Raw genomic sequence first — 5122 nt, forward strand, 5'->3', positions numbered from 1 at the left:
TATCTATCTATCTATCTATCTATCTATCTATCTATCTATCTATCTATCTATCTATCTATCTATCTATCTATCTCTGCCTGTCTGTCTGCCTGTCTACTAATTTATCTATTTATTTATTAATTTTTAATATTATACTCTGTTGTACCAAAGTGGAAGAGTAGGACCATTAACTACTTATAAGGGAAAATATGTCCAAAGTTCTTGGCTCGTATCTGGGTGAGACCTACAGAACAGGTTGAAAAGAGGACATTTTGGTCAGACCACATATGGCTATTTGTGAACATAGACTGCCAAACTGCAAGTTCAAATGAGTGTTCCCTCTTGAACTGGCTTATCGTTCTGATGTATAAATACAGATAGTCTCTCGAGCTTTGTTTCTTCCTGCTCTGAGGATATTGTTTATTTTTTTTTTAATAGTCAGTGGTAAGTGGGTAAAGTAAGAATGCAGACTCTTTAGGACAGAGAACATCTTGTTTGCTTATTTTTGTATTCCAAGCACTTGTCACAGTGCTTGGCACACAGTAGGAGCATACTACTGGATAAATACTGCTCAAGGAGTAGCACATGAATAGCAGAATATCTCATGAATAAATGATTGAAAAATCATTTATTAGGCACATATTATGGACCAGGTATCGTGCTGAGGGCTGAGGAAACAAAAACAAACAAGGAAGACTGTCCATGCCCTCAAGGAGCTTATAATGTAATGAGGGATGACAATATATAGAGGGAAGCAAGAAGAAAATTGGGGAAATGAATACTGTGACATGATTTGGAAATGACCAAGAAGTGACTTCTTGAAGTCCTAGTTTCTAGCGAGATAAGGGGGAAAAAACAAACAAACAAAAAAAACCAGCCTACCTACCAAAGCACACATTCCTCAGGTCAGAGTGCAGGTTCCAGTGGGATGAGGTATATGAACCTCTGATTTCATTGCTATGTACTTGCAGATGAGCAAACTCCATCAACATAGGTCAGTACCTTTTCTGTAACGTATCAACCTAGAGCATTCAGAGGTTATATCACACACACCATGGTAATTTTGGGGTGTAGGGACTAATGGTTAAATAAATTGGGAGAAGTTTCATATAGAAGTTGATATTTGAGTTGAGTTTTGAAGGAAAAAAAAAAGATTCTAAGAACAGAGGTGAGGAAGGGAAAGGATTCCAGGCATGGGGTTGGGACTGGGTAGCCAGTACAAAGACACGGAGATGTGAGATGGAGTATATTGTGTAAGAACAAGCAAGGTCAGTTTGGCTAGACTCTGGAGTGTATGAAGGTGAATAGTGCATAAATCTGGGAAGGTATTTTGAAACTAGTTTGGAGGGTGCCACTTCTTTTCTCAAAGGATCTGGAGATCAGGCTGGTGGCAAGTATGGTATATGATTGGAGGCATAAAGTCAGATGATCAAATGGGAGGCCCCATTTCACTATCCTTCCACAGGGTGAAGATTAGGTAGGAAAGGGTTCAGGAGGATACAGGAGTTGAATCTGCAGTTTTGGCTAGAGAAGTCTTGTTCCCTACCAACTTTCCTCTTCCTCTTCCCTCAAGGGACAGATACAGCAGGAGATGGAAGGCCTTAAGGTCAAAGGGTAGATGGGTCATCTTTCCTGCTGGAGGGTTGGGAGAATTGGCAGGCAGCAGGAGGTGGAACCTGCCTTGTACTGGTACAGTTGGAAGTCATTGCTTTGGGGCATATGGAAGATGACCAGCCCAGCCCCTTGACTCCTTCCTTCAGGGGACATGCTGCAGGAGATGGAAGGTGCAAAGTTTGTGGTCAGAAGAACGTTTGGCTTCTCTTTTCATGTGAAGGAGCTGGGGGTCAGGCAGCAACAGGAAGTGATAATGGACTGCCCATTGAAGGTGGGGCGTAGCAGAAAGAGGCTTATCTGTGTAATGAAGTAAATTGCCTCGTTCTTCTCATGAGAGGAAGGAGTCCTCAACGGGTAAAGGATTGGTAGGGAAGACCTGGAGATTAAAAGGAAAAATTTCTTTTTCTTCATATGTTTTTTAGGTATTAGTGTTCTGAGGCCAGCTCAAACCCGTTTGTGATAGTCCATTGTTAAAATATCAGTTTCTATTTATATACCTGAGAATATGGCAAATATTACAAATGACAGCTTAATTTATGTTTTCTTTATTGTCTAGACATAAGAGAGTGATAGAAAAATGTTAATAATGCAGCTGACACTTAAAATGCATGCACTTTTTTCTCCCAGAGAACAGGTTGTTGTACATTTACCAACATACTCTTAGATGTCACCATATGACAATCGTTGGGTTAGATTGCCTTACAGAACAGATAGAGTACCGTCCCTTGATGGAAAGGGAAGGGGGAGAATTAAACAAGTTCTTATTAAGCACTAACTATGTGTCAGACCCTGTTCTATGCCTTTTGCAAATATTGCCTCTTTCAGTCCTCACAACAACCCTGGGGGGTAGGTATTATTATTCTCCCCATTTTATAGCCGAGGAAACTGAGGCAAGCAGAGGTTAAATGACTTGTTTAGGGTCACACAGCTAGTAAGTGCCTCATTATGGATTTAAACTTGTCTTCCTAATGCAGAGTTGTCAGGAATAGAAGACCATTATTGTGACATCCTTCAACCTCAAATTGCATAATTTTTAATAATAATAATTAATAATAATAATTGCATCCTTCAAATTGCATAATTTGTGTCATATGACTAAATGCCATTTTCTACTGTTTGAACTCTAAGAACTGTGGCCAGGAGTCATGGGCAGGGATTTTTTTATGTCTCCTATTTTTATTCAGCTCAGTCAAACATCATGTAAATGATGGACAAAGAGTCCTTACCATGCTTTTCTAGGATGTGTCTGAACTCAGCACAGTCATGTTAAAATATGTGGGGAAATAATAATTGCCCTTATTGGTCATTTGGCACATTTGGAGTATTAGTTATCTAGTTTTTGATTTGGAATATATTTCAATATATTTCAATGTCTGTAATCTGTCTCATTTTCAAATAATGCACCTATGATCACTGAGTGAAAATGAATGTATAACTATAGCTATGGTGATAGCAGAGCTTGCCTATGTCTACATTTACTTCATCCCATTATTTGTTTACTATGGTCAGGAGGGTGAGAGCAAAGAGAAAATGAAGAAGTTTGTGAGGAGAAAAAGAGTAAAGGAATTACTTGTATTGGATGATGTCTGTTGAAGAGAGAGGGATAAATAATCTGGTGGGACAAGGGGAGGGAGAAGAACAAATAGTAAGATGGTTTAATATACACCTCAGGGACCAGGAAAGATTCTTATTTCCCTCAAAGTTTTATTTACATTCCATTTATATTATTTTCCTCCCTCCATCTTGGTTTCTAATCTTCAATTCAGCCAGAATATACTGCATATTTAAGTGGAATAAGGAATTACCTAGCCAGTTTGGCAAGCATGGACAAGCAGTCCTCACTTTTTAAAGCTCAGATGCCTTGAACAGCCAGCTGGCTCATTATAAATAGAATTATGGGGACAATCTAAATATTCCATGCAACCATTGAAAAAAGGCTGGTTTGTCAGCAGTTGGACCATGAATGCAAAAGTGAGTAATTATCTAAGGCAGTAGATAGGCAATCTTGCATGTTCCAGCCAGGGTTTTCTTTAGGTTTCTGTCTTACATTTAACTGAATAATCATAGGGTCTGATGAAGCCTTTAGGTTTTCTGGGCTTGATTCAATTCAAACATTTATTAAATGTCATCAAATGCTTACTGCATGAAAGGCATTGTTTCAGATGCTGGGGTTACAAGAGAAGAAAAAAATTCCTGCACTCCAGGAGCTTATATTCTACGGGGGGACACACAACGTATACAGGTTAATTATAAACAAGGGAGATAATACTAATAACTAGAAGGGGTGGAGGTGGGGGAATCAGAAAAGGCCTGATGTAGGAGGTGGCAGCTGAGCTGAAGGAAGTCTGATTGTATCTTCCTGTGAAAGCTGGAGCTTTACTATAGGGAATGATATCATGGCTTCAGTTGAAGAGAAATGGGTTCTGAATTCAGGATGTCATTCTTGGGGACAATATTTTCTTAGTACAAAAGTTCTAAGCCTTGATCAAATGTTGGAAGCTTTGGGTAAGGATGAAGTTTTGGTAAATCACTCAATGTGCCTGTAAGAGGGTTGAATGAACACACAAACACATATACACATATGTACATATGTATATGGATACACTTATGCAAACACGTATCTGTATACATACATACACAAACACGCATATATTTTTCTAGTGAGATTCCCTTTTTTTACAGCATATTCATTTAACATATACTGTATTTTTGTTAATTTCTAGAACTAGAAATTGAAGTCCCAATAGGTAAATTAACTTCTCCAAAGTCACATGGGAAATAATAGAGGTAGGATTTGAATTCTGCCTTAAAAATCTGCACCATGTTACCTCCCACCCATGCCTTCAACCTCTTTTCAATTCAATGAGTTTTGTGAAAAGTAGATGTGTATAGACAATATGCGTTTCTACATATACAAGGAATAGTTTATAGGAGGTAGGAGGCACATTTTCCAGGGGAACTTGGGAAATGTGACCAACACTCAGTCCTCTACACACATTGTTTCTCAATGTCACTTTTTAATAATATGTGAGGACTATGATAATAGTTCTTGGGCTGAAAGAATATAGTTTATGTTTGTGATCTGGAAGTTATTAGAACTGCAAGAGTAGAGTAAGCTCTACTCTTTTTTTTAAAAAAGGAACATTTTACAAATTTGCATTTCTTCTCTTCTTGTACAGGGGCTATGCTAATCTCTGTATCCTTCCAATATATGCTGAAGCAAGAACTAACTCTTACTCTTTATACAAAAAATTGGTCTCATTTCACCTAATAAATTAGTTACAAGCTCCTTATCAAATTAATGCTACATGACCATGATTTAATTTTAATCAATTAAACAGGCATTTATTATGTGCTTACTCTCTGCCAGGCACTGTACTAGGTACAGAGGATATAAATACAAAGAATGGAATAATCCCTGGTTTCAAGGAGCTTAATTCTTGTGGAAGAAACAATAAGTGTATATGTGTGTATATATACACACATATATACACATATACATACATATAATACATATGTATGAGGATAT

General features: G+C 37.8%; 1 non-coding gene across 1 annotated transcript; it reads right to left on the reverse strand.

Annotated features, from left to right (window-relative positions):
- Positions 1 to 4723: 4723 nt before the first annotated feature.
- LOC138170760 (U6 spliceosomal RNA) lies at positions 4724 to 4830 on the reverse strand. Its single transcript, XR_011170737.1, has one exon. It is a non-coding gene; the product is annotated as a U6 spliceosomal RNA (small nuclear RNA).
- Between the last annotated feature and the right edge of the window lie 292 nt (positions 4831 to 5122).

This window comes from Petaurus breviceps, unplaced genomic scaffold, assembly GCF_028583685.1.
Source record: "Petaurus breviceps papuanus isolate PSGF00001 unplaced genomic scaffold, PetGlider_PUasm1.0 38, whole genome shotgun sequence".
Classification (NCBI taxonomy): Eukaryota; Metazoa; Chordata; class Mammalia; order Diprotodontia; family Petauridae; genus Petaurus; species Petaurus breviceps.